The following is a 27555-nucleotide window of genomic DNA, read 5'->3' as shown; positions in this document are numbered from 1 at the left end:
CAGTTCCTGAGGCAGAGACAACAAGAGGAGCCTATTTGCTGCTGCTTGCCTGCACTGTGGTGGAGGGCACATCCTTCTTCCAGAAGACCCTCATAGAAGAGAAGAAGTGGCCCACACTTGATTGACAGTTAGCCTGGTAGGAAGAGGGAGTGGCCACCCAATGTCTCATTAAAGCTCTGGAGTGTGGCAAAGGCCACTTGTCCCCAGTACCAGAGTGAATAAGAGCTGGCTGTTAGGCCCCCCATATACACATCAGAACTAAGGTTGGGCTCTCCTGCGATGTGTTGGCAGAGAGAGCAGCAGAGGACAGGTTAGAGTCAATTCATTGAAATTGAACTTCCAAGCAAATCTATGGGGGATGTTTTGCTACCATCCTTGTTGACAGAACTCCCAAGGTTTTGCTTGCAAACCCCAGGATTTGCACAACTCATTGTAGCCATTAGCTAAAGCACTTAGGGTCAGAGTTTTATATGTTTGATTTATATTCATTAGCAATGTCATACACGTTAAGAATAATCCATCTGAGAGATGCTAACTTTTATCTCTTTCAGTTGTTTCAAGAGTTAAAGGTTGAGCTGACTTTCATTACTAAACCTGCTTTGCAAGATTTAATTCCTGAGCCATTTCAAATAGCACAAGGAATGATACTGAATATACTTAACTCATGTCAAACTTTCATCGACTTCAGTGAGAGCTTTACCTGAGTCTTTACTCAGGTCCAGTGGGAGAAAATGTTGCTAGTAGTTGTAATTTGATTTGTTTTGTTCTGGGAGAGGGAGAGGCTATGGTTTTTTAAGATATGGTTGAAGTGTATTTTGTTGTTTTCAGTGCTGCAAAAAAATGAAAGGAAACTGGACTTGCAGCATCAATGCTACTTTCCCTAAACACCATAAATTTCGTATTGTTAAATAAACATCTTGTAAGAAAGTAGTCTTTATAATGGAAAAGTATCTTATGGTACTGTACAAACTATGGTCATGATTCTGCAAACACTTATACACCTGAATAATTGTGCATATGTGAGTAATCCCATTGAACATATTGGGTCTAATCACCTGCATAAAATTAGTTGTGTGTGCATGTAAGTGTTTCGAGAATCCAACCAAAACTGCTTCTAAACAGTCAATCTAGCCGAGATTCAGCTTCTGAGAAGAGTAGTTGTGTGTTTTGAAAAGTTACTATTTGTCTGAGTTAGGGCTGTCAAGCAACTTAAAAAATTAATCACGATTAATCACACTGTTAAACGTAATAAGACATGGGCAGCATTATCTCCTCCAAATTGTAGCCAAACTTGTTTGTCTGAGTGATTAGCTAAAGTAAGACTGAGTGGACTTGTAGGTTCTAAAGTTTTACATTGTTTTATTTTTGAATGAATGCAGTTATTTTTTCTACATAATTCTACATTGTAAGTTCAACTGTTATTATAAAGAAATTGCACTACAGTACTTGTATTAGGTTGTAATAAAAAATAAATATAAAATGAGCACTATACACTTTGTACTCTGTGTTCTAATTGAAATAAATCACGTCTTATTTACAATGTCACCTGAAAGTGAGAACAGGTATTTGCATGGCACTGTTGTAGCCGGCATCGCAAGATATTTATGTGCCAGATGTGCTAACAATTCACGCTTCAACTACCATTCCAGAAGATGTGTCCATGCTGATGACAGGTTCTGCTCGATAATAATCCAAAGCAGAGTGGACTAATGCATGTTCATTTTCATCATCTGAGTCAGACGCCACCAGCAGAAGGTTTATTTTATTTTTTGGTGGTTAAGGTTCTGTAGTTTCTGCACCAGAGTGTTGCTCTTTTAAGACTTCTGAAAGCATGTTCCACACCTTGCCCCTCTCAGATTTTGGAAGGCACTTCATATTCTTAAACCTTGGGTTGAGTGCTGTAGGTATTTTTAGAAATCTCACATTGGTATCTTCTTTGCATTTTATCAAATCTGCAGTGAACGTGTTCTTAAAATGAACATGTGCTGGGTAATCATCCGAGACTGCTATAACATGAAATATATTGCAGAATGTGGTTAAAACAGAGCAGGGAACCTACAGTTCTCCCCTAAGGAGTTCAGTCACAAATTTAATTAATGCATTTTTTTAACGAGCATCGTCAGCATGGAAGCAGCTCCTGTGGAATGGTGGCCAAAGCATGACAGGGCATATGAATGTTTAGCATATTTGGCACGTGAATACAAAAGTGCCATGCAAACGCCCATTCTCACTTTCAAGTGACATAAATAAGAAGAAGTCAGCAGTATCTCCCATAAATGTAAACAAACTTGTTTGTCTTTGCAATTGGCTGAACAAGAAGTAGGACTGAGTGAACTTGTAGGCTCTAAAGTTTTATATTGTTTTGTTTTTGAGTGCAGCTATGTAACACAAAAATCTACATTTGTAAGTTACATTTTCACAACAAAGAGATTGCACTACAGTACTTGTATGAGGTGAATTGAAAAATACTGTTTCTTTTGTTTATCATTTTTACAGTGCAAATATTTGTAATAAAAAATAATAATATAAAGTGAGCACTGTACACTTTGTATTCTGTGCTGTAACGGAAATCAATATATTTGAAAATGTAGAAAAATTTCCAAAAATATTTAATAAATTTCAATTAGTTTTCTATTGTTTACCAGTGTGATTAATCGCAATTAATTTTTTTAATCACAGTTAATTGTTTGAGTTAATTGCATGAGTTAACTGTGATTGATTGACAGCCCTAGTCTGAGTAAATCTTAGCATGGTCCCCAGGGTTATCTGTTAAGACATGCCTCTGCAGATGATATGTGATACGAAATAACGTGGCCAGTGCAAATCTCTGGATATCATGTTACCACAGTGTGTTATTCAAAAGGAAATGATGTTAATGTAATTTGACGAAGACTATAATTTGGTGATCAAAAAAATCAGAATAATGGATACCTCTCATCCCAGCACAGACATCTGTGAGACGGTGACATATATTGACCACCTAACCTGTCTTTGAACTAGCATATTGATTTGTATGGCACTGCAGGAATTACCACTGCAGAACCAGGCTTGTGTAAGGATTTTTTCCCAAATACCACATGAAGGAAGGCTTGTTGGGTGAAAATCTCCCAGAAGCTCTAAAATGTAAGAACAGACACTGGACGTAGATTTTTAATTTATTTTTATCACTAAAATAGGAACAGACACTGGACATTGATTTTTAATTTATTTTTATCACTAAAATATTTTCCCCCAAAAAATGTAAAAGTCACATGTGTTAAAAATAGTCTTAAGTTAAATATTAGCTTAATAAAACCCTCAGGGCCAAATCCTGATGTCCTTATTGGCCTAAGTGAGAGTTCTATCTGAGTAACAATAATTCAGTATATTCTTCATGGTTTAGCCCATAGAAGGTATAACAAAAAGCAATGAATATGTTCAAACTGTGTTCCAGTACAAAGGAACCTTGATTTACAATAGCTGAGTTATCCATATGCTGTTTAAAAGTAATCAAAAAGAAACTTTGGCCAACATTTACAAACTTGGGTGCCTACATATAGGCATTTAAATCTATATTTAAGCACCTATATTTAAGGGAGCTGTGGATGCTTAGTATCTGTGAAAATCAGGCCATTTGTTTCAGTGCCTCAGAATATGGATTTACGTGCTTAACATTAGGTTCTGGTTCATCCATCTTGTCTCTATGATGGACGTGTCATTTTCCATTTGTTGCAGTTATCTATTGTGACTCCAGACCTCAGTCTGAGACCAAATAAAGCTTTACATAAAGTAAACGTATTTGGGCAGTCAAGTCACCATTACAAAGTTGAACAGGTGTGTAAAACAAACAAGTGCAAAACAGCAACAGGTCTAACAGTGCAAAACATTCCAAGCACTAAAGAGCAAACTACAATAAAATATGACATGTGGTGTTATAGATAATGGAGCTGCTCATAACTAGGTATCTGGTTTCTTTCCCCTTCATTACAGCAGGTATAGTATGCGGCAGATACTGCTAGTGGTGCAGGGTTCCAGGTCTCTTTGACTGGCTCCCTCCAACAGCTTTCCATAGCTTGGAGGACTTGGTTCTGTGGAAGAAGAGCTTTTTGTCAACTGGCTCAAGATCTCAAAAAGTCTTCTGAACTTTTCTTTCTGAAACATCGTGTCTCATTCCTACATCTGCCGATCATATCAAAGTTACTCTGACAAGCTCCCTTTCATCTCAGGTTCACTTCTTCTCCAGCTCCAAGGCTACCTTTCTTCGCTTTGCAATCATCTGGAGATCCTCCAGCTGCTGCCTGAGCTCTATTTTGTGGAACTGGTCTGACTTCCTGGAGCAGTCCTTGTGTACCTCCAGCTGCAGATTGTTCCCGGTCCTCTGTCACTTGGCCCTCACATCATGCAACCTTTGGGTCACAAAGAGCAGTCTCTGTGGCATCTTCCCTTCCCTGAATGAATCTGAGGCTGACTCAGAGGTTCCAAACAAATGAAAAAAGTTTGTGAATGTCTGTTAGTCCCATATGGTTTTATATTTTCTCCATGTGACCAGAAAGAAAAAATTGTATCTTATATTTCAAATACCATTCCTAGAGCTTCTTCTGGATTCCAAGCTCAGTTGCAGAATATTTCCAGGGAAAGGATGGTATGAAACCAGAACCTTTGCACGCCCCAAAATATTTATTTTCACAGGAGAGACTTTTTTTAAAGATGTGGAGGGGGTGAACTAGGGCAGCATTGGTGACTATTTCAAACTTATTCCAGACTGCTTTCAATGATTGGGTAGCTTTCAATGATTGTAATCCTGGATGAAGATCCCAGAATAGAAGAGAAAGCAGTTATTTCAGACCTCAGAACGGAAATCTTCTGGTTATGCAAGGGAAATCTTTCTGTGTCTTGTACCAGATGAACTGGAGATGGTTCTGAGTTACAGGGGAGGCAGCGGGAGACTTGCACTGCACTGAAATCTGATAGATTTCTGGAACTTCCACAGAGTGAAAAAATTTAATTTATCACTCCTCAGGACTGAAGCAAAATGAAATCTGCAATCAACCAGCTGCAGCACTAATGAGCGAATACCACATATTCCATTAACATGCTGTCCAGTCCTGGGATATTCTTGGTAGAGTCTTTGAGGGCTGTATTTGGTTAGACTATATTTTGCCAGGGTAATGGCTGCAAAGCTTTTAACTTTAGTGTTTCACACCCATGCAGTGCTTTTCTATTAACAACTGCTTCATTCATCAGCTGCTGTAAGTTACTCCTTTACAGTTTTTTCCCCTGCTTGTCTGCCATATTGAATAGCATGGTCAGTCAGGAGGAATTGTGTAATTATGCTGCATCCACCTAAAACTTAAGTGAGAGCTGAGATTAGACGTTAAAACCCAGTCACACATTTCATAATATACTTTATAATAATAACAATAATGGCTGCACCCAGTTTACCTGGGTGAGATGCTGTGACCTCTTCTTATTCTTCTATGTGGGGCTCCTCATTGTGTTCCCTGGGGTCCCAGAAGCATTTCACCAAAGGGATCTCATGACGTGGGGCAAAGGTCCTCTCCTCCTAGCTCTCCACAGCTGAGTGATTGGGCTCCAAGTCCTCACAGACATCAAAGCTCTGAATCCATCCTCAGCCTGCCTCCACAGATTATTCCAGGCTGAAACTGGGATCCAGGCTTGGGGTGCTGTTAAGCATATGGTCCAGCTGTCTGTAAAACAGACAGATCCTTTGGAGCAGCATCAGACTTTGAATTGTTATTCTTGGCCCTCCAGTGGGTTACCTTGAGGCCCTTTATAGCTTCACCTGCACAGTTGTACAGTCTGATTGATCCCAGGATCGGTCTGCAGTATCATCATAGTAGTAGGCATTCCTTCTCTGGGTCCCAAAGTCATAGGTTTAGCTCACTTCAGCCCAAAAGGTTGTGCAAGCTTTGGTATCAGCCTCCAGCCCAGTTGCTCCATACTGACATATGGGCTTCTAGCCAGACACACATCTAATAGCTTTTTTGGAGACCAGAGATGACTAAAACTGAAGGTTCTGCAAGCAGTGAGGGACCAAGGACTCTGAGAGGAAGCATATGAAGGTAAGCAACTTCTAGTTAAGGGACAGAGCACAGGTGGATGGCAAGATAGGATACAGAACTGGGTGCTTGGGTGCTTGTGGGAAGGGACTGGAGGACCGTAATCCATCAGTTGTTGTGATTGGTTGAGGCCATGTGTTTTCACTGCAGGCACCTTGAGTTAGCAAAACACTTCAGACACCTCGAGCTAGCAAAAAGTGAGACAGGATAACTCATGGTCTGTCTTCCACCTCAGGCCATCTCAGCTGCCTTGTGGTGTGGCACAACTATAGCTTGACCGGGGTGGATTTGTGGCTAAAAGTGGAGCATGTTAAAAAGAAAATGCATGGTGCACAATGAGTTAAATCTCTAGTGAAAACAAAACAAGAGCGAGAGAGTGAGGTGATCCACACTAGCTTTTACAAACATATTAAATACTTCAAGTGAAATGATTAACAATTAACTCACGGTACAAAAGTCTAGTGTAGACATACCTGTTCAGAGAAAGCAGTAAATCAAAAAGCAGCATTCCCAACCCAGAGCATTCAAAACTCATGAGTTAGGCCCTAAATAGTCATGAGATTGACTTAAAAATCATGAGATTTTAAAAATATAATACCTTTTGAGTTCCTGTTATTTGCCTTCTGGTTTTTGAACTTTTCACATACAATTAGGTGGTGTTTTCAAACTTTCTTCTGCAACTATGAGGGCTAAAATGTCCTTTTTAAAAAAATAAAAGCTGAGATTGCATATCTCCAGGAGCTAAGGCTTTACAAAAAACATAGAAAAAGACTCACAATCAAAATTGCAAGTGCTAGAAACATTGAAGTCCACAAGTTTATGTCCTATATGAAGTATGATAAGGGTGGTTCAGAGAAAAGAAGAACTAATCTCATTGTGCAGGCAAATATCCATAGCGATATCATTGAGCATGAGCCTGGGCTGTTTATAATAATAATAATTAGTAATAAAAATAATTGTCTAATATTTTAAGGAATGTGAATAAACTATATATGCTTTTAACTCTTGGCTCAAGTTGTGTTCTGGGTTTTAGCAACAACTGTAGCTAAGTTATGAAGGCTTGAAACCAAGGAATTTTATCATGCTTCTGGCTGAGTGATAAAGTCTGAACACAAAGAAAACTACGCATAACATTTGAACTATTGTGTAACAATGAAATGAGGCATAAGGTTTGTTGTGCCCTGCGTAGTCATAAAATAACTGGCATTCTGGTCATTTGTGGTTCAATGTAATGGGGGTCTGGTTTGGCAGCTCCAGGCAATCCAACTCCCATCTAAATTTCCCATGTTTTTATATTTTAACAAAGTCCAAATCTCCCAGGCACATAGGGAACAGCAAACCTGGTGGTCCAAGTTTTCTGTTTTCTTTTAAAAGTAGAAGTCTGTTGTTGTATTTACAACCCTCCCCGCTTTTTTCTGTAGTCTCTAGTAGATTCTAGTCCTGATTAGCTCAACTGAAGATCCCTCTGAATCCTCCTCCACTAGAACTCTAGAAATACGTAGGTATTAAAGTTTGCAATACAGTTGTGGTTAGGTGCATGTTAGTAAAGTTTGTTTTGTATAGATTTTATCTAACGCAAAGCAACTGAATGGAATTTTCTGCCACTTTTGGCCATACAGAGAGGTTTTGTTTGAGGTCTGCTTATTGCCAGCTTTGAACTAGGGATCACGTGATTTTCTGTGTAAAATCAAATTATCAGTCACACCTAATTCAGCTCCTTTTCAGAAAATGTTTAAATCTCCATTCTGCGCTGTATTGATTTAGAAAAACATTCCAGCATTACAGATTTTAAGCCAAAAAGGTGCTGTTCGGATAGTACATTGTTTTCCATTTTTATCCTTTTTGTAGCTATGTTCTAGAGAAGTTATACTTTAAGACACTTTTCACACAGCATAGATAACATGTTCCCTTTTTTCACATCTTGTTAGTTCCTGTATGTGGTGTAACCCAAGTTCCTTGTTGGATATGTCTGTCAATATTCTTGTGCAGTCACCCACAGTGGGGATTTCAGAGGCTTTGTAATATGTTACTACAGTCAGTGTTAGCATTTAGGAGAATATCCTGTATTTTGGGATTGGTCCACACAGAATGATGTCCTATCTTTTCCTTGATGATTTCTGATGCTCCTTTGAACTTCCACAGTCACAAGCCTGGTACTATTACACAATCCCTTGTTCGATACTTTCACTTGCATTAACAAGTCTGCATTCACCTGACATATTCCCTTAGGAATTAGTCATTCAGCTTTTATGGCAATGGGACTGTGTCAGGGTTCCCTCCCCACTCTGAACTCTGGGGTACAGATTCGGGGACCTGCATGAAAGACCTCCTAAGCTTATTTTTACCAGCTTAGGTTAAAACTTCCCCAAGGCACAAATCCCTTCCTTGTCCTTGGATGGCATTGCTGCCACCACCAAGTGATTTAGACAAAGATTCAGGAAAAGGACCACTTGGAGTTCCTATTTCCCCAAAATATCCCCCCAAGCCATTTCACCCCTTTCCTGGGGAGGCTTGAGAATAATATACCAACCAATTGCCTTCAATAAAAGTACAGACCAGACCCTTTCTTTAGGACACTAAAATCAATCAGGTTCTTAAAAGAACTTTATAACCAAGAAAAAATTAAAAGAAGCACCACTGTAAAATTAGGATGGAAGGTAATTTTACAGGGTAATATAAAGATTTAAAACACAGAGGATTCCCCTCTAGGCTCAACTTCAAAGTTACAAAAACAGGAATAAACCTTCCTCTTAGCATAGGGAAAATTCACAAGCTAAACCAAAAGATATGCATTTTGTTTGCCTTTACTTACAATTTTTTTAATCTTATATGCTTATTTCAGGTAGGGTTTTAGGAGATTTTTTTTTCCTGCCCTGGTCCCTCTCTGTCCAAGAGAGAGCAAACAAAGAGAGCACAAACAAAACCACCGCCCCCAGCCCAGATTTGAAAGTATCTTCTTTCCTTATTGGTCCTTTTGGTCAGGTGCCAACCAGGTTATTGGAGCTTCTTAACCCCTTACAGGTAAAGGAGGGATTTTATGCTACCCTTAGCTGTATGTTTGTGACAGTCATGGAACACATGACTTATGAGGAGAGGCTGAGGGAGCTGGGATTTTTTAGTCTGCAGAAGAGAAGAATGAGGGGGGATTTGATAGCTGCTTTCAACTACCTGAAAGGGAGTTCCAAAGAAAATGAATCTAGACTTTTCTGAGTGGTGGCAGATGACAGAACAAGGAGTAATGGTCTCAAGTTGCAATGGGCGAGGTTTAAGTTGGATATTAAGAAAAACTTTTTCACTACGAGGGTGGTGAAGCACTGGAATGTATTACCTAGGGAGATGGTGGAATCTCCTTCCTTTGAAGTTTTTAAGGTCAGGCTTGACAAAGCCCCCCTGGCTGGGATGATTTAATAGGGGATTGGTCCTGCTTTAAGCAGAGGGTTGGACTAGATGACCTCCTGAGGTCCCTTCCAACCCTGATAGTCTATGATTCTATGATTCTATGACAGGCTATAAAAAAGCCTTAGATGGAGACAAACAATTATTGGAGGTGCTCTGTGAAGCAATTTCCATTTAATCAACTTTAATTTTATCTGACTTTCAGACTCATTATCCATCCAGATACTTTCCTCATTCTTCTTCATTAATATTTATCTCTATCTTTCTCTCCATTTTGGTGACCAGATTCTGCTCTCGGTTACACCAATACAAGTCCATTGGCTTCCATATCAATATAAAGGGAAATCCCATTTCATTGGTGTTGCATTGGTGCAACCTAGAGGAGAATTTTAAGTCCCATCATCCTGCTATTTATTTGTATGTATTGTGACAGGGTCAGGCCAGATGGTTACAGGAAAGTGACAGAAGGTAGATATATTAGCCCCAGGTTAAGTAGGCTCCTTTTCCCTGGGTAAGGTAACAGGGAAGGTTCCAGAACAATCAGGAACTTTCTGGAAACAATTAAGACAGACTGGCTGATTAGAACACCTGCAGCCAATCAAGAAGCTGCTAGAATCAATTAAGACAGGCTAATCAGGGCATCTGGGTTTAAAAAGGAGCTCACTACTGTTTGTGGTGTGTGTGAGGAGCTGGGAGCAAGAGGTGCAAGAAGCTGAGAATGAATATGACTGGAAGACTGAGAAGTACAAGCATTATCAGACATCAGGAGGAAGGTCCTGTGGTGAGAATAAAGAAGGTGTTGGGAGGGGACCATGGGGAAGTAGCCCAGGGAGTTGTAGCTGTCACGCAGCTGTTACAGGAGCCACTGTAGACAGCTGCAACCCACAGGGCCCTGGGCTGGAACCCAGAGTAGAGGGTGGGCCCCATCCCTCCATTCCCCCAACTCCCTACTTGATATCAGAGGAGTTGAACTGGACTGTGGGTTTCACCAGAGGGGAAGGTCTCTGGCCTGTTCCCCGATCCACTAGGTAGATCAGCAAAGACTGCAGGGATTGTTCTTCTTCCTTTCCCCATGCTGGCCAGTGATGAGGCTAACTGAGTTAATGGCAGATCTGAGCCACAAAAGTGGCCAAACTGAGAGTTGCCATTAACCTCTGAGGTGAGCAAATCCACCAATAAGCACAGGACCCACCAAGGCAGAGGAGGGACTTTGTCACAGTATATATAACACATTCATCACTGAGGACTCAGATCTAATATTAGACATGCATATATATGAAATCATTAGCAGACATATATCAGGCCATTCTAAAAAGTTTAGAGTCACACAAGTCCATAAATGAGGAGCCACACATATTTTAGTTGACCATAGCTTACGTCATTCCACAGGCTTCTTCATGATTCAAGTCTGTTTCTGATCTGCTGCAATTTCAGTGTAAAGGCAGTTTTCCCGATGACAGAGTGAGCTACTGTACTACAATATCATTTGAAAGAAAATTCTATTTTTTAAATTATTGTCTGTTCAGCCAAAACTTTATCATGCACTTCCGTGTTTTCTTTCAGTTATTTCTTTTCCATAATCAAGAGAGGCTGACCCAAAAGTCACATCCTAGAAATGATGACTGGCCATCAGTCAAGGTTGAGCAGTGCAGGAAGAGGAGGAAGAAGCAGCATGAAAGCAAAAGGCAAGGATTTCTAACCTGTGCAGCCCTCTTTGGAAAGGGCACCTGGCTATCTCAAAGTTCACTTCTCTGTCTGCAACTTACCTTAACAGGTGAATTTGTTGAGGATTCTGAAACTGATATGATGAAGCCTCTCAGGGAGAAGGCAGGGTTTCCTCAGCAGCAGATGCTTGATTATGGAATTCCCTTCCTCACAGATATTGGGATGATCTAAATCTCACCATCTTCAGAACTACAGGCGGGACCCCATGACAGGGTGAAGGAGTTACTGGTGAACAAAGGGTTAATTCAAGATGAGCTTCCCCCTCCCTTTGCATGGTGTTCAGGGGAAGGGCTATAAGAATGGCTGCTTGGGAGATAAGGAGGAGAAATGCCTTTGGGATGGCAAGAGGGGCTCCTCTTGTGCTGAACTCTGCCATAGTTAAAATCTTATATTGTCCCAGCTGGGTGAAAGATGACAGGGTATCTTTTAATCATATAAGCAAGTAATGTAAAATTGTTGTTGAAAGAAAGCCCAGCATGGGGTCCAAGAATAGCATCAGCTGAGGTTGTCTGAACTGTTCATTAGGGAGTTTGACTTGCAATACTTTGCTGTGGCCCCTTTGGCAAACGAAAGGCCATTCTGAGCAGTCAGGCTTGTTTAAAAAAAAAAAAAAAGCATTACCTCCCACAACCTCGCAACAAGAAAATAAGAGCAACCTTGCTCAGCATTTCCCCATACTAATTCTGAAAATGACTAATTGGCCTTTCCTGTAAGCTGGGTCTGTGTTCATCCAGCAAGTGAACTGAAAACATTAGAACAGAAGCTGCATTTTCCTCTAGTCTTTTCTCTCTCCCTCTTTGTCTGCATTTGTCTTATTTTGTTTTAAGATGAAACAGAACAAACAAAAGCCTCAATCACCAGGAGCTGGGACTGTTTGTCTTTGTTCTGTGCCTAGCACAGTAGGCCCCTGAATTTGCTTCAGGTCTCTAGTCACTATTACAATATAAATATTAAACAGTAATAATAAAATCTGAAAGCCAAAAGCAACCACATAAAATGGATCCTCTCTTTTTCCCAACATGGAGATTTAAAATCCTCTGAGAGATTGCCAAGCAGATTTTCCATCTGAAAGTCTATAGAAGTATAGATTTCAGAGGAGTAGCTGTGTTAGTCTGTATCAGCAAAAACAATGAGGCGTCCTTGTGGCACCTTAGAGACTAACAAATTTATTTGGGCATAAGCTTTCATGGGCTAGAACCCACTTCATCAGATGCATGGAGTGGAAAATACAGTAGGCAGGTATAAATACACAGCACATGAAAACATGGGAGTTGCCTTACCAAGTGGGGAGTCAGTGCTAATGAGGCCAATTCAATTATCATGGATGTGGTCCATTCACAACAGTTGACAACAAGGTGTGAGTATCAACAGAGGGAAAATTATTTTTTGTAGTGACCCAGCCACTCCTAGTCTTTATTCAGGCCTAATTTGATGGAGTCAAGTTTGAAAATTAGTTCCAGTTCTGCAGTTTCTCATTGAAGTCTGTTTTTGAAGGTTTTTTGTTGAAGAATGGCCACTTTTAAGTCTGTTATTGAGTGTCCAGGGAGATTGAAGTGCTCTCATACTGGTTTTTGAATGTTACAATTCTTGATGTCTGATTTGTGTCCATTTATTCTTTTGCGTAGAGACTGTCCAGTTTGGCCAATGTATATGGCAGAGGGGCATTGCTGGCACATGATGGTATATATCACACTGGTAGATGTACAGGTGAATGAGGCCCTGATGGTGTGTCTGATGTGGTTAGGTCCTATGATGGTGTCCCTTGAATAAATATGTGGACAGAGTTGGCAACATGGTTTGTTGCATGGATTGGTTCCTGGGTTAGTGTTTCTGTTGTGTGGTGTGTAGTTGCTGGTGAGTATTTGCTTCAGGTTGGGGGGCTGTCTGTAAACGAGGACTGGTCTGTCTCCCAAGATCTGGGAGAGTGAGGGATCATTTTTCAGGATACGTTGTAGATCCCCGATGATGCACTGGAGAGGTTTTAGTTGTGGGCTGAAGGTGATGGCTAGTGGCATGCTGTACTTTCTTTGTTGGGCCTGTCCTGTAGCAGGTGACTTCAGGGTACCCTTCTGGCTCTGTCAATCTGTTTCTTCACTTCAGCAGGTGAGTATTAAAGTTTTAAGAACACTTGATAGAGATCCTGTAGCTGTTTGTCTCTGTCTGAGGGATTGGAGCAAATGCAGTTGTATCTGAGGACTTGGCAGTAGACAATGGATCGTGAGATGTGTTCTGGATGAAAGCTGGAGGCACGTAGGTAAGTATAGTAGTCAGTAGGTTTCCAGTATAGGGTGGTGTGTGGACTTCAACAAGAAACTGCAGAACTGGAATTACTTTGCAAACTTGACACCATCAAATTAGGCCTGAATAAAGACTGGGAGTGGCTGGGTCACTACAAAAAATAATTTTCCCTCTGATACTCACACCTTCTTGTCAACTGTTGGGAATGGGCCACATCTACCAGAATGAATTGGCCTCATTAGCACTACAAAAAGTAATTTCCCCTCTGTTGATATTCACCCCTTCTTGTCAACTGTTGGAAATGGGTCACATCCACCCTAACTGAATTGGCCTTGTTAGCACTGACCCCCCCCACTCAGTAAGGCAACTGCCAAGTTTTCATGTGCTGTGTAATTATACAAGCCTACTGTATTTTCCTCTCCATGCATCTGATGAAGTGGGTTATAGCCCGTGAAAGCTTATGCCCAAATAAATTTGTTAGTCTCTAAGGTGCCACAAGGACTTCTTGTTGTTTTTATAGAAGTATAGAGAAAGGAAGTAAGGGAAATGGTTAATACTCTGATTTACTTGATTTTTTTCATTTTGAACTGGTTTGTGTTTACTTTTTGTTTTCTCTGTATGAGAGTTGAATGAATGTTGAAGAGTTTTTATAAGATGATGTACAACGAGAATATCCAAGTCCCTCACAACCAAACCCTTAACCCAAAATACTATTAATGTTGTGACCGTACAAAAGTAACATCCCAAAGACCTACCCAATTTTCACAACAGTCCACACTCAGGATCAGATAACTGGCTTGTGCTATAAACTTGAGTGTTTTTCTATTTACTTTCTGATTATGTTAAATTATTTTATTTTCTTGCTCTAAACATTAGCTCTTGAAGACAAAGATCCTATTGAAAACCTCTTTGTTTGGTTGGTTTTTATTTTTGTTTTTGTTTGTTTGCTAAGTCATTCCATCAGTTTACAGAGCCATCTATTTCCCCAGTGGTGGTCCTCACAGAATAGGCCAGGAACCCATCCTGGAACATAAAAAACAGAAATGATCCAAATACCAGAAAACAAATATGTGAAACCACTAACAGTGAACTACAAGTTTTCGTGAGCTACAGCTCACTTCATCGGATGAAGCTCATGAAAGCTTATGCTCAAATAAATTTGTTAGTCTCTAAGGTGCCACAAGTACTCCTTTTCTTTTTGCGAATACAGACTAACACAGCTGCTACTCTGAAACCAGTGAATTACAAGTGAATGCAAACCACATATTGCTGTATATCGTAATGTACATTGATGGCTACATACGAAGTACTCAGGTAGACCTATACAGCAGGGAAATTATGACAGCTAAAACAAAGAGAATGAGAAAGAGGTGTGAAAGAATGTGAAACTTGGTGAACTATATGTAGCTAATTTGAGTGGGCTGCATACCAACATGGCTCTACTCATTTTCTGCAAGAACTTTATTGAACATACTGGCTCAGTTCAATGCAGATACATTGTTTATGAATGAGTTCCCTCACTATCACACAATTGCAACTTTTGTAAACATTAACTAAAGCAAGGAAGCCAGAAGAGTTTCATTTTGAAAAGATATATACACAATGAAGAGTCGCAAACAAACCTCAAATGACCTAAAGACTGTTAAAGATAGGATGTGGTTATCATCCCTCAGTTTGCATCATTTTAAGACATAGCCAGAGGAAGTACACTTCATTACAGACTCTGCATATTAATCAAAAGCTTAACCTTTTCAATGAATAATTGAGGAACCTTCATGTTTAATATTAGATGAATGTTTTATTTAGTTGTTTTGGGTGGAGTGGGTGGGGTGGAGGATTGCTTATGGAGAATAATTAAATAAACTTGGTATCTACCCATTCCATTCCCTTCTGAAGAAAAAATAATCTCCCAGTGAAGTTGCTTGGGAAATATTGATTCAAGCAGATAAACTTAATAACTAACGACTATGGGATATCCCCTCCAAAGTCCTGCAGAGTTTCTGGAGCAAACAAGCAGCCTTAACTCTGCCCTGTAATGACACAAGGGGGAAAAATGAAAAAAATCAAGTGTGTCTTTAAATATCTGCATCATATAATCTGGGACTACAACACTATTATTCATTAATGATAATTGTATGTTCATGGTATTGGATTGCTACAGGGCAGAATTAAGGTTGTTTGGGTGCTCCATGTTTGGATTTCTTTTAAATTTAATCTTGATTCAGAATTCCCTGGCTTTATGATGCTTTGTTTTTGGATAATACAACATTCCTGTAGCGCATTTTACCCTAAATTACAGATATGTACTCACAACTTTAACTCCATCATAATACAGTTTGTCTCTGACAATTAAGTGATTGCTTATGCCAAGAGCACATAACTCTCGTGCCCTGGCTGCCCTTGATAGCCAAGGTGTTGATTGTGATCTATCAAGCCTTAAATTGGTTTGGAACCGGCTGCTTTAGAGATCTTCATATGCCCTAATGCCTCAGAGCAAGTCTAGACTACAGCACTACATCAGCACAGCTGCACTCATGTAGCTGTGCCACTATAGCGCATTTGGGAAAGCACTTTCCCCTTGGCATAATTACTGCACCTCCATGAGAGGCAGAAACTGTCAGCAGGAGAACATCTCCCATCAGCATAGTGCCGGTGGGGACAGCACTTAGGTTGCTATAACTTGCCTTTCTCAGGGGAGTGTCTTTTTCACACCTCGGGGTGATGTAAGTTGCATCAACTTAAGCGGTAATGTAGACCAGGCCTCAGTTGAGATCAACTCCTCTTTTTATCTGCCAAGACCAGATTCATTAACCTTGTAACCCCATCTTTGTTTTCTGTACTTTTGGACAGATGGCTCGGTGTGGACTGTGGGTGGCTTTTGGGAGGCTTTTGGTGGATCTATGGATTTCACTTCTGTGGGGAGCAGTTTGTTATTTTGCGGGGGCTGGAGAGTGAGTTCATTGTATGGCATGTGAATTATACTGTGAAGGGTGTCAAATTGATGTCAGGGTGACCAAAGCCTTGTGGGATGAGCATTTGGGGGATTTTATAAACTGAAAGAACAGAAAAGTATCACTGTCTGGATCTATAGCTTTCCTGCCACTCCATGATTAAAACCAATTGTTAAAACTAAAGAAATACTGACTGTTCAGTGTCTGTTGCAGTTCCCAGATGAACTGAGTCATGGCTTAAGGTCTATGGCTCAGGCATTATGTTTTTTTATAAACATCTCTGCAACGGAGAGCAGCTACAATCTCCTTACATGACCGCTAACTCCCATAATCCTGATGTCTGTCTGTAAATGGCAATGGGCCAGTGAGAATGAAGACCAGACTTTTGGCCAAATGACTTCAGCTTTATCAAAGCTTTTATTTAAACAAACTATGTCCAGAGCAGCATGGAGGGTGAAGTAGGAAGAGGCCACCCAACACTGCCTATCATGCCATGTCAAGAGTGCTGGGGTTTGTCAATAACAGACCTTTTAACAAAGGAGGGCTGCCATTGGCCAGCTGTCACGATGACACTGACCAGGTATCTTGCCCAACCTCCAGGGTCTTGCTCCATAATTGGCGCCTCTCATAATGGCTTAGTCCCTGTTTGAGAATAATCTAACTCTGATAGCTTACCCATCTGTGGAAAGGTAGAAGAAAACTGTCTCACTATAAAACTGTTCGACTGATACATGATACATTATAATTTCATACGAAGTGACCCCTCATAGTTTATATAAAACAAGCAAGTGGGGAGAATGGGGCTCTGTGTTACTTAAACCATTTTGGGGTAAAATTTTCAAGAGCATTTCAGTGACTTGGGAACCTAAGTAAGTTCATTTTCAAAAGAAACTTAGGCACATAGGAACCTAAATCTCATTGTCCTTCAGTGAGATGTAGGTTTGTAAGGCCCAGAATTTTAAAGGTATTAAGGCACCTACTCCAATTGAAAACAATCAGAGTTAGATGTCTAAATACCTTTAAAAATCTGGGCCCAAGGCCCAGATCCTCAAAGGGATTTAAGCACTTCACTCAGTAAGGCACCTAAATCCCTTTGAGGGACTTGGCCAAAGTGTCTAAGTCACTTTGGAAAATGGGACTTAAGGTCCTATGTTTTATTGATGGTTGTGAAAATGTTAACCTTTGCCTCTGACACCCAAAGCTGTGAGAGTGAGATCTTGTGTCAAGAATCAAAATTAAAATGCAGTTAGAATTTCTTTCTTTTGCCACATTGCTATCAATTCATTTAACATTTTGTATGCAGAGCATTTGAAGCATCAATAAACCCCCTATGAATCTGAAAAGCAAATAGGACATGTAACCTGCATTATTTACATAAGACTATCATGGGACTCATTTTCCATTTGCAATTATTGCTGGCAAAATTAAAGGGTTTTTTTTTTGAATTATCAGTTTTTGTGTAACTATTTTCATTTGAAGAGAAACAAACAAAAGTATTACTATACACAGTTTAATATTTCTGAACTTGAGCGAGCAGTGAGAAAATGCTCACATGTAGAGCGAAGTGGATACTACTGTGGATTTGTGATGTGTGAGGCACTTTTATATCTTTTCTTTTTGATTGAAGTTGTATTAAATCAAATTAAACCAAGAAAGGCAGATCTGGCTTTCTGGGTATTCTGTGCTGCAGTACTCTGGTGGTAGGAACAGCAACAGCATGGTAGAGTTCAGATCAGCCTTCTGTTGAGTTAAGGATTCAGGATTAAGGTTAAGGATTGAGTTAAGTTCAGAATCAAGACAGCTATCTTCATGGAGCTTGTGGACATCACTCCCCTGCGTAGGATTAACAAGTCTCTTTGTAGACCTCTGACAATGCTTTGGCATGAATCTCAAATAGGGAAAGTAATGGAGGAAGGCATAGTGAGAATAGAGGAGAGTGAAAGGGTGAGCAAGAGAGTCAGTGTAGCAGAGATAGAGAGGAGGACAGATTGTTGGCAGTTGTTAATATAAATCTTAAAAGAAACCTAGAAATTTACTCAATTCTGATGGTTTGATGGTGGATTAATTCTGGATTTGTAGTCTTACTGCATCACATTCTGGCCTTCAGGTGAGCTTCTGATGATTGTGGGAGATATATGCAGTAGTATGTTATTAAAGTTCACCTTTCAAAGTAGTTTGGCTGGGGCCAATTACTGAATACCAAAAGACAGACAGGTAAGAATGCATACAGTGGAATCTAAGAGCAGAAAAACAAAGTAATTGTCATGTATCAATACATTCTGCATGTCTTCATATCCCCTGCTGTTAAGGTAGATGGATTGTGCTGCACATTTATGGTGTTCAGATGCCATACAAATAATGCAACTGAGAAGGACAGAAAACTGCCAGTTCAACCTAACATGATCAGGATGGGTCAAATTATCCTCTCAATGCCAAAATAATCCCATTGACTTTAATGGGAAAACAGAGGAAAATGTGGCTTGATGTATTTTAAAATATCCATTGAGGCTGTATTTGCCAGATATATGAATCCATTCCTACCCAGTCTTGTTAGAAAGAGGTGGGGAAGGATGGAGAGCTATAAAAGACCAAAGAGATGTGTAGCCAAGAATTTTTAGCAATATTACTCTTAAAATCACAGTTTAGTGACTACTTCTCATTTCAAACTACTAGCTAGCCATATGCAGAAACTGAGACATTTTGTAGGTCACAGTGTGGGATTTATGGTCTTAGTTGTGACTGATATTAAACATTTTACTTTTATAAATAATTCTTAGGTACCATGAAAGAAATGTAGGGCCGGAAGGGACCTTGAAAGGTCATCTCATCCAGCCCCCTGCACTGTGGCAGGACCAAGCAAACCTAGACCATCCCTGACAGGTGTTTGTCCAACCTGATTTTTAAAAACCTCCTGTCAGGGTTCCTTCCCCACTCTGAACTCTAGGGTACAGATGTGGGGACCTGCATGAAAACCCCCTAAGCTTATTTTTACCGGCTTAGGTTAAAACTTCCCCAAGGTACAAACTATTTTAACTTTTGCCCTTGGACTTTATTGCTGCCACCACCAAGCGTCTAACAAATATATAACCGGGAAAGAGCCCACTTGGAAACATCTTTCCCCCCAAAATCCTCCCCAGACCCTACACCCCCTTTCCTGGGGAAGGCTTGATAAAAATCCTCACCAATATGCATAGGTGAACACAGACCCAAACCCTTGGATCTTAAGAACAATGAAAAAGCAATCAGGTTCTTAAAAGAAGAATTTTAATTGAAGAAAAAAAGTAAAAGAATCACCTCTGTAAAATCAGGATGCTAAATACCTTACAGGGTAATCAGATTCCAAACATAGAGAATCCCTCTAGGCAAAGCCTTAAGTTACAAAAAGACACAAAAACAGGAATCTTCATTCCATTCAGCACAGCTTATTTTATCAGCCATTTAAACAAAACAGAATCTAATGCATATCTAGCTAGACTTCTTACTAAGTTCTCAGACTCCATTCCTTTTCTGTTCCCAGAAAAAGCATCACACAGATAGAGAGATCCTTTGTTTTTCCCCCGCTCCAGCTTTGAAAGTATCTTGTCTCCTGATTGGTCATTTTGGTCAGGTGCCAGCGAGATTATCCTAGCTTCTTAACCCTTTACAGGTGAAAGGGTTTTTCCTCTGGCCAGGAGGGATTTAAAGGGTGTTTACCCTTCCCTTTATATTTATGACACGCCCCCCAAATCACAGATAGGGTGAAACGCTGGCTGTGATTTCTTCCTGGAGCTCTAGGAGAAAACAGAGTTAATAAGACACATGCACCCCTAAATATACTACCAAGTATATAAAGATTAACAATATTTTCCACATCTCAAGGACAATTTTAACCAGTTGATTCTGGGAAACTTTCACGGGAGAGTGCGTCAGCCACTTTGTTAGAAGCTCCTGAGATGTGTTGGATGTTGAAATCAAAATCTTGAAGAGATAAACTCCACTGAATACGTTTTTTGTTATTTCCCGTGGAAGTATGAAGCCACTGTAGCACAGCATGATCGGTTTGCAGGTGGAAACATATGGGCGTAGCTTTTCCAGAGCGTAGACAATGGCGTAACATTCTTTTTCACTGACTGACCAGCTGCTTTCCCTCTCACACAGCTTCTTGCTGAGAAACACACTACAGGGTGGAATTCTTGATCCAGTCCTTCCTGCATTGACTGCTCCCACACCACGTTCGGACGCATCTGTGGTTACTAGGAACAGTTTGTCAAAGTCTGGGGCCCTTAGTACAGGGTCAGACATGAGTGGTCTCTTTAAGCTGGTTAAAGGCCTTCCAACACTCTTCAGTCCACTGAACGGCATTTGGCTGTTTCTTTTTGGTTAGGTTTGCCAGTGGGGTGGCAATTTGGCTGTATTGCGATACAAATCGCCTGTAATATCCGGCCAATCCTAAGAAGGATTGAACCTGTTTCTTTGACTTTGGGACAGGCCACTTTTGGATAGCATCCACTTTGGTCTGTAGGGGATTGGTAGTGCTTTGACCCACCTAATGTCCAAGGTAAGTCATTCTGTTTAGGCCTATTTGACACTTCTTAGCCTTAACAGTTAGTCCTGCCTCCCTTATGCGCTTGAAGACTTTTTGTAGATGTTCCAGGTGTTCTGCCCAGGAATCCGAAAATATGGCCACATCGTCAAGGTAGGCGACTGCATATTCTCCTAATCCCACGAGAAGACCATCTACAAGTCTTTGTAAGGTGGTGGGTGCATTCCGCAGTCCTAAAGGGAGTACATTAAATTCATACAGCCCGATATGTGTGGTGAAGGCTGACCTTTCCTTGGCGGATTCATCTAGCGGTAACTACCAGTACCCCTTGGTTAAGTCCAAGGTAGAGATGAACTGGGTCAATCCCAGTTTCTCTAATAGTTCATCTGTGCGTGGCATTGGATAGTTGTCTGGGCGAATTACAGCATTTAGCTTACGGTAGTCCATGCAAAAACATATCTCCCCATCTGGTTTGGGAACTAGAACCACTGGAGATGCCCATGCACTGCCAGAGGGGCAGATTACACCCATCTGTAACATATCCTGGATCTCCCATTCTATAGCAGTTTTAGCTTGAGGAGACACCCGGTAAGGTTGGACTTCAATTGGGTGAGCATTACCTGTTTCAATGGAGTGGTATGCCCGTTCAGTCAGTCCTGGGGTGGCTGGGAATGTCGGCGCGTAGCTAGTGCACAGCTCCTTGATCTGCTGTCGCTGCATACTCCCAAGGGTCATGGAGAGGTTCACCTCTTCCATGCCACCAGCACTTTTCCCTTCATAGTAGACACCTTCAGGCCACCCAGCGTCATCTCCTCCCTGGGCTGTAAACTGACAAACCTTCAATTCTCTGGAATAAAAGGGCTTTAGAGAATTAATATGGTACACCTTAGGCTTTTGGTTGGAGGTGGGGAATGCTATGAGATAATTAACAGCTCCCAGGCGCTCCTGGACTGTGAATGGCCCTTCCCATGACGCTTCCATTTTATGGGCCTGGAGAGCCTTTAAGACCATGACCTTGTCTCCTACTTTGAAGGAACACTCTCTGGCATGTTTATCATACTAGGCTTTTTGCTCTTTTTGAGCATCCTTTAGGATTTCTTAAGCAAGGTCTAAAGAGGTTAGGAGGGTGTTTTGTAGGTTGGTTACAAAGTCCAGAATGTTAGTTCCTGAAGAAGGTGTAAACCCCTCCCATTGCTGCTTCACCAACTGTAATGGCCCCTTAACCTGACAGCTATATACAAGTTCAAATGGTGAGAACCTAAACTGGGATGGGGTACAGCTCTGTAGGCAAAGAGCAACTGCTGCAACACTAGGTCTCAATCATTGGAGTGCTCATTTATGAGTTTACCTATCATGGCCCCCAAAGTCCCATTACATTTATCCACCAGGCCATTTGTTTGATGATGGCAAGGGGTGGCAACCAAGTGATTCACCCCATGAGCTTCCCAAAGGCTTTCCATAGTTCCTGCCAGGAAATTAGTTCCTGCATCTGTGAGGATGTTGGAGGGCCAACCTACCCTGGCAAAAATGTCTGCTAGTGCCTGGCACACACTTTTAGCTCTGGTGTTGCTTAGAGCTACTGCTTCTGGCCATTGGGTGGCAAAATCCATGAAAGTCAGTATGTACTGCTTTCCTCTGGGTGTCTTTTTCGGAAAAGGACCCAGAATATCCACAGCTACTTGCTGAAATGGAACTTCAATGATGGGGAGTGGCTGGAGAGAGGCTTTGATCTGGTCTTGGGGTTTTCCCACTCTTTGGCATACCTCATAAGACCGGACATAGGTAGAAACATCCTTGCCCATTCCCTCCCAGTGGAATGACCTCCCCAACAGTCTTTGGTCCCGTTCACCCCAGCATGGGCACTAGGATGATCGTGGGCTAAGCTCAAGAGTTTGGCCCAGTACTTAGTTGGAATTACCAACTGTCTCTGAGGATGCCAATCTTCCTGGTGCCCACCAGAAAGAGTTTCCTTGTATAAAAGTCCTCTTTCTACAACAAACCTGGATTGATTAGAAGAGCTGAGAGGCGGTGGATTGCTCCATGCCGCCGTCCAAGCTCTCTGGAGGCTTTCATCCGCTTCCTGTTCGGTCTGGAACTGTTCCCTTGATATTGGAGACATCAGTTCCTCATTGGATTGTGGACCTAGGCTTGGTCCCTCTGGAAGCGATGTAGGGATGGGGCTGTTTCCATTGACTGTGAACCACTCTCTGCTGGTGCACTATGTTGGGGTTCAGGCTCTGGCTAAGCCTCTTGTGTCGGGTTATCGGCTGCTGCCAGTTCCGGTTCTGGGACTGGCTCTGTCTGGGTCTTTGGGACTGGATCCACTACTGCTGTTGCAGACGTTGGCCTGGGGTCTGGGTCCATCACCTCTGACCGGGTCCTGGTAGAAGTTTCCAGAACAGAGCTAGGTGTGACAGCTTGCTTAGCTTGGCTGCGGTTGACCATTCCCGCCCTCTTGGCTAGCTTCACATGATTGGCCAAGTCTTCCCTCAACAGCATGGGGATAGGATAATCATCATAGACGGCAAAAGTCCACATTCCTGACCAGCCCTTGTACTGGACAGGCAACTTGGCTGTAGGCAAATTGAAAGAGTTGGACTTGAAGGGTTGAATTGTCACTTGGATCTCTGGGTCGATTAAATTTGGGTCCACTAAGGAAGCATGGATAGCTGACACTTGTGATCCAGTGTCCCTCCACACGGTGACCTTCTTCCCTCCCACACTCACAGTTTCCCTCCGCTTCAAGGGTATCTGGGAGGTATCTGGGCCTGAGGACCTCTGGTGTGATTCTGGTGCAATGAACCATAATCTCTTGAGGTTCTTGGGGCAGTTGGCCTTCACATGTCCTAGCTCATTACATTTAAAACATCGTCCAGCTGACGGATCACTGGGGCGAGGTGGGTTGCTGGAGAATGGTGTGGTGGGAAGATAAGGTATCTGGAGGGTTCCTTGGCGGGTAGTTGGGGCCTTGGGCTGCCCCTGGTAGTAGGGTGTGGTCTGAGGTTGTCCCTTCTGGTATCCACTCCAACTGCGACCAGTTTTTTTCTTTTCTGCCACCTCCACCCATTTGGCTACAATCTCCCCCACCTCGATTATAGATTTGGGTTTCCCATCTAGGATGTATCTTTCTATTTCCTCAGGAAAACCCTCTAAGAACTGCTCCATTTGCATTAGGAAGGGCAAATCTTCTGGAGATTTAACACTTGCTCCTGATATCCAGGCATCCCAATGTTTCACAATGTGGTAGGCATGTCAGGTAAATGACATGTCTGGTTTCCACCTTAGGGCTCTGAACCGCCGACGGGAATGCTTGGATGTTAGCCCCATTCTGACTCTCGCCTTGGTTTTAAACAGTTTATACTTGTTCATGTGTTCCTTAGGCATTTCAGCCGCCACCTCAACTAAGGGTCCACTGAGCTGCGGCCTCAGCTCTACCATGTATTGGTCTGTAGAGATGCTGTACCCAAGGCAGGCCCTTTTGAAGTTTTCTAAGACAGCCTCGGTATCATCGCCTGCCTTGTAGGTGGGGAACTTCCTGGGTTGTGAAGCAGTACCTGGAGAAGGATTGCTAGGGTTTGTTGGTATATTCTGCTTTCCCTTTGCCTTCTCCATCTCCAGTGTATGCTTCATTTCTTTTTCCCTTGCCTCCATAGCTGTCCTGTGGGCAGCCTCCCTTTCCTCCTCAGTATGCTTCCATTCTTTTTCCTTTGTCTCCATAGCTCTCCTGTGGGCAGCCTCTTTGGCTGTTTCTGTTTTGGGCTCTGTCATGTTTGCCTCTCTGTTTTTAACTAACTTTGCACCCGAGAGTTAGAAATAAAACAACAACAAAACTTGGCTTGTAAAATATTGCTGTGCTGTAATCAGATACCTATGTTCTCTGACAGTGCTTGTCAGCCTACAGAAAAATCCTTAAAAAAAAAAAAAAAAACCTAACACCTTTGTCTCCAGGCAAATAGACAGTCCCCTCTAGTTGCTCTTGGGTAAAAAAAAAAAATTTCTTCAGGTCTGTGAAGACTTTTGAATTTCCCTGCAGGAGGTTTACTACCCTGCCTTTAAGTAGAGAAAACTCCAGCTCACAAAAGACAATTCCCTTTTGTCTCTGCTCTGGCCCCCAAGCAGAGACAAAAAAAACCTCTAACTGCTTTCAGCTTAAAACCTGCTTTCCAGCAGGCCAAAGGAAAAAAAATATTTCCTTTTAAAATCGGTGCTTCTGGTTCAAAAAATCTCAAATTGATCTCAAAATGATTTCAAGTTAATTCCACCACTCTGCCACCATGTCAAGGTTCCTTCCCCACTCTGAACTCTAGGGTACAGATGTGGGGACCTGCATGAAAACCCCCTAAGCTTATTTTTACCATCTTAGGTTAAAACTTCCCCAAGGTACAAACTATTTTAACTTTTGCCCTTGGACTTTATTGCTGCCACCACCAAGCGTCTAACAAATATATAACCGGGAAAGAGCCCACTTGGAAACGTCTTTCCCCCCGAAAATCCTCCCCAAACCCTACACCCCTTTCTGGGAAGGCTTGATAAAAATCCTCACCAATTTGCATAGGTGAACACAGACCCAAACCCTTGGATCTTAAGAACAATGAAAAAGCAATCAGGTTCTTAAAAGAAGAATTTTAATTGAAGAAAAAAAGTAAAAGAATCACCTCTGTAAAATCAGGATGCTAAATACCTTACAGGGTAATCAGATTCCAAACATAGAGAATCCCTCTAGGCAAAACCTTAAGTTACAAAAAGACGCAAAAACAGGAATCTACATTCCATTCAGCACAGCTTATTTTATCAGCCATTTAAACAAAACAGAATCTAATGCATATCTAGCTAGACTACTAACTACGTTCTAAGACTCCATTCCTTTTCTGTTCCCAGCAAAAGCATCACACAGACAGAGAGATCCTTTGTTTCTCCCCCGCTCCGGCTTTGAAAGTATCTTGACTCCTGATTGGTCATTTTGGTCAGGTGCCAGCGAGGTTATCCTAGCTTCTTAACCCTTTACAGGTGAAAGGGTTTTTCCTCTGGCCAGGAGGGATTTAAAGGTGTTTACCCTTCCCTTTATATTTATGACACTTCCAATGATGGGGATTCCACAACCTCCTTGGAAGCCTATTCCACAACTTAACTACCCTTATAATTAGCATTTTTTTCCTAATATCTACCCTTAATCTCTTTTCTGCAGATTAAGCCCATTACTTCTTATCCTAACTTCAGTGGACATGGAAAACAATTGATCACCATCCTCTTTATAACAGCCCTTACTATATTTGAAGACTGTTATCAGGTCCTTCCTCAATCTCCTTTTCTCAAGACTAACCACGCCCAGTTTTTTAAAACCTTTCCTCATAAGTCAGGTTTTCTAAAACTTTTATCATTTTTGCTGCTGTCCTCTGGATGCTCTCTAATTTGTCCACATTTTTCTGAAAGTGTGGTGCCCAGAACTGGACACAGTTCTCCAGCTGAGGTCTTACTGAGGCCAAATAGAGTGGGACAATTACCTCCCGTGTCTTACATATGACAGCATTGTTAATACACCCCCTCCCAGAATCATATTAGTCTTTTTTGCACATAGATTCATAGATTCCAAGGCAGAAGGGACCATTGTGATTATCTAGCCTGATCTTCTGTATAACACAGGCCATAGTATTTCTCCAAATTTATCCCTAGAGCACATTTTTTAGAAAAACATCCAATCTTGATTGATGTTTGATGACTGATGCTCAATGGAGAATTTACTGCAACACTTAATAAATTGTTCCAGTGGTCAATTACCTTCACTGACAACATTTTTACACTTTATTTCTAGTTTGAATTTGTCTAACTTCAACTTCCAGCCATTGGATTGTGTTATACCTCTCTTTGATAGATTGAAGAACTCATTATTAAATATTTGTTCCCCATGTAGATATTTATAGATTGTAATCAAGTATCCCTTAACCTTCTCTTTGTTAAGTTAAATTGATTGATCTCTTTGAGTCTATCACTATAAGACATGTTTTCTAATCCTTTAATCATTCTTGTAGCTCTTCTCTGAACACTCTCCAATTTATCAATATCCTTCTTGAATTGTGGGCACCAGAATGGACATTGTATTCCAGGGGCACATTAGTGCCAAATACAGAGATAAAGTAACTTCTCTACTCCTACTCAAGGTTCCCCTATTTATTCATCCCAGGATTTCATTAGCTCTTTTTGCCACAGTGTCGCATTGGGAACTCATGTTCAGCTGATTATCCACTATGATCCCCAAATCTTTTTCAGAGTCTCTGCTTCCCAGGATAGAGTCCCTCATTCTGTAAGTATGGCCTATGCTCCTTTATTCCTAGATGACTACATTTACATTTAGTTGTATTAAAACACACTCTGTTTGCGTGGTTACTAGGACAGCTGCAGTTTGGTTGGGCCCTGTCTAAAATACTCCTCTTTAAAAACATGTTAATTAAATGAGTTAACCAGCACATTTTTAAACATGACCAGTTTTCCTAGTCAAGACATGCCCTTTCTGTATTATGATCCTGGTGAGTAAAACAAGAGGTGAATTATTTAGGAACTGTGCTGTTTAACATGATTGAAAATACGTCTGAAAGCTGGTGGATACTTGCAAGCTTAAATCCATAATACATTTTAAAATCCATAATACATTACAAATTTAAAAGAAACT

The 27555-nt window shown here is 41.2% G+C and overlaps 1 long non-coding RNA gene across 1 annotated transcript; it reads left to right on the top strand.

The window, feature by feature from the left end:
• Nucleotides 1–27018, top strand: LOC122460259. The gene is made up of 3 exons (XR_006281460.1): nucleotides 1–136; nucleotides 18477–18583; nucleotides 26918–27018. It is a non-coding gene; the product is annotated as an uncharacterized LOC122460259 (long non-coding RNA).
• The last annotated feature ends 537 nt before the right edge of the window (nucleotides 27019–27555 follow it).

The sequence above is a fragment of the Dermochelys coriacea genome, chromosome 5, assembly GCF_009764565.3.
Source record: "Dermochelys coriacea isolate rDerCor1 chromosome 5, rDerCor1.pri.v4, whole genome shotgun sequence".
Taxonomy (NCBI): Eukaryota; Metazoa; Chordata; order Testudines; family Dermochelyidae; genus Dermochelys; species Dermochelys coriacea.
This window is presented reverse-complemented; position numbering and strand designations above follow the sequence as displayed.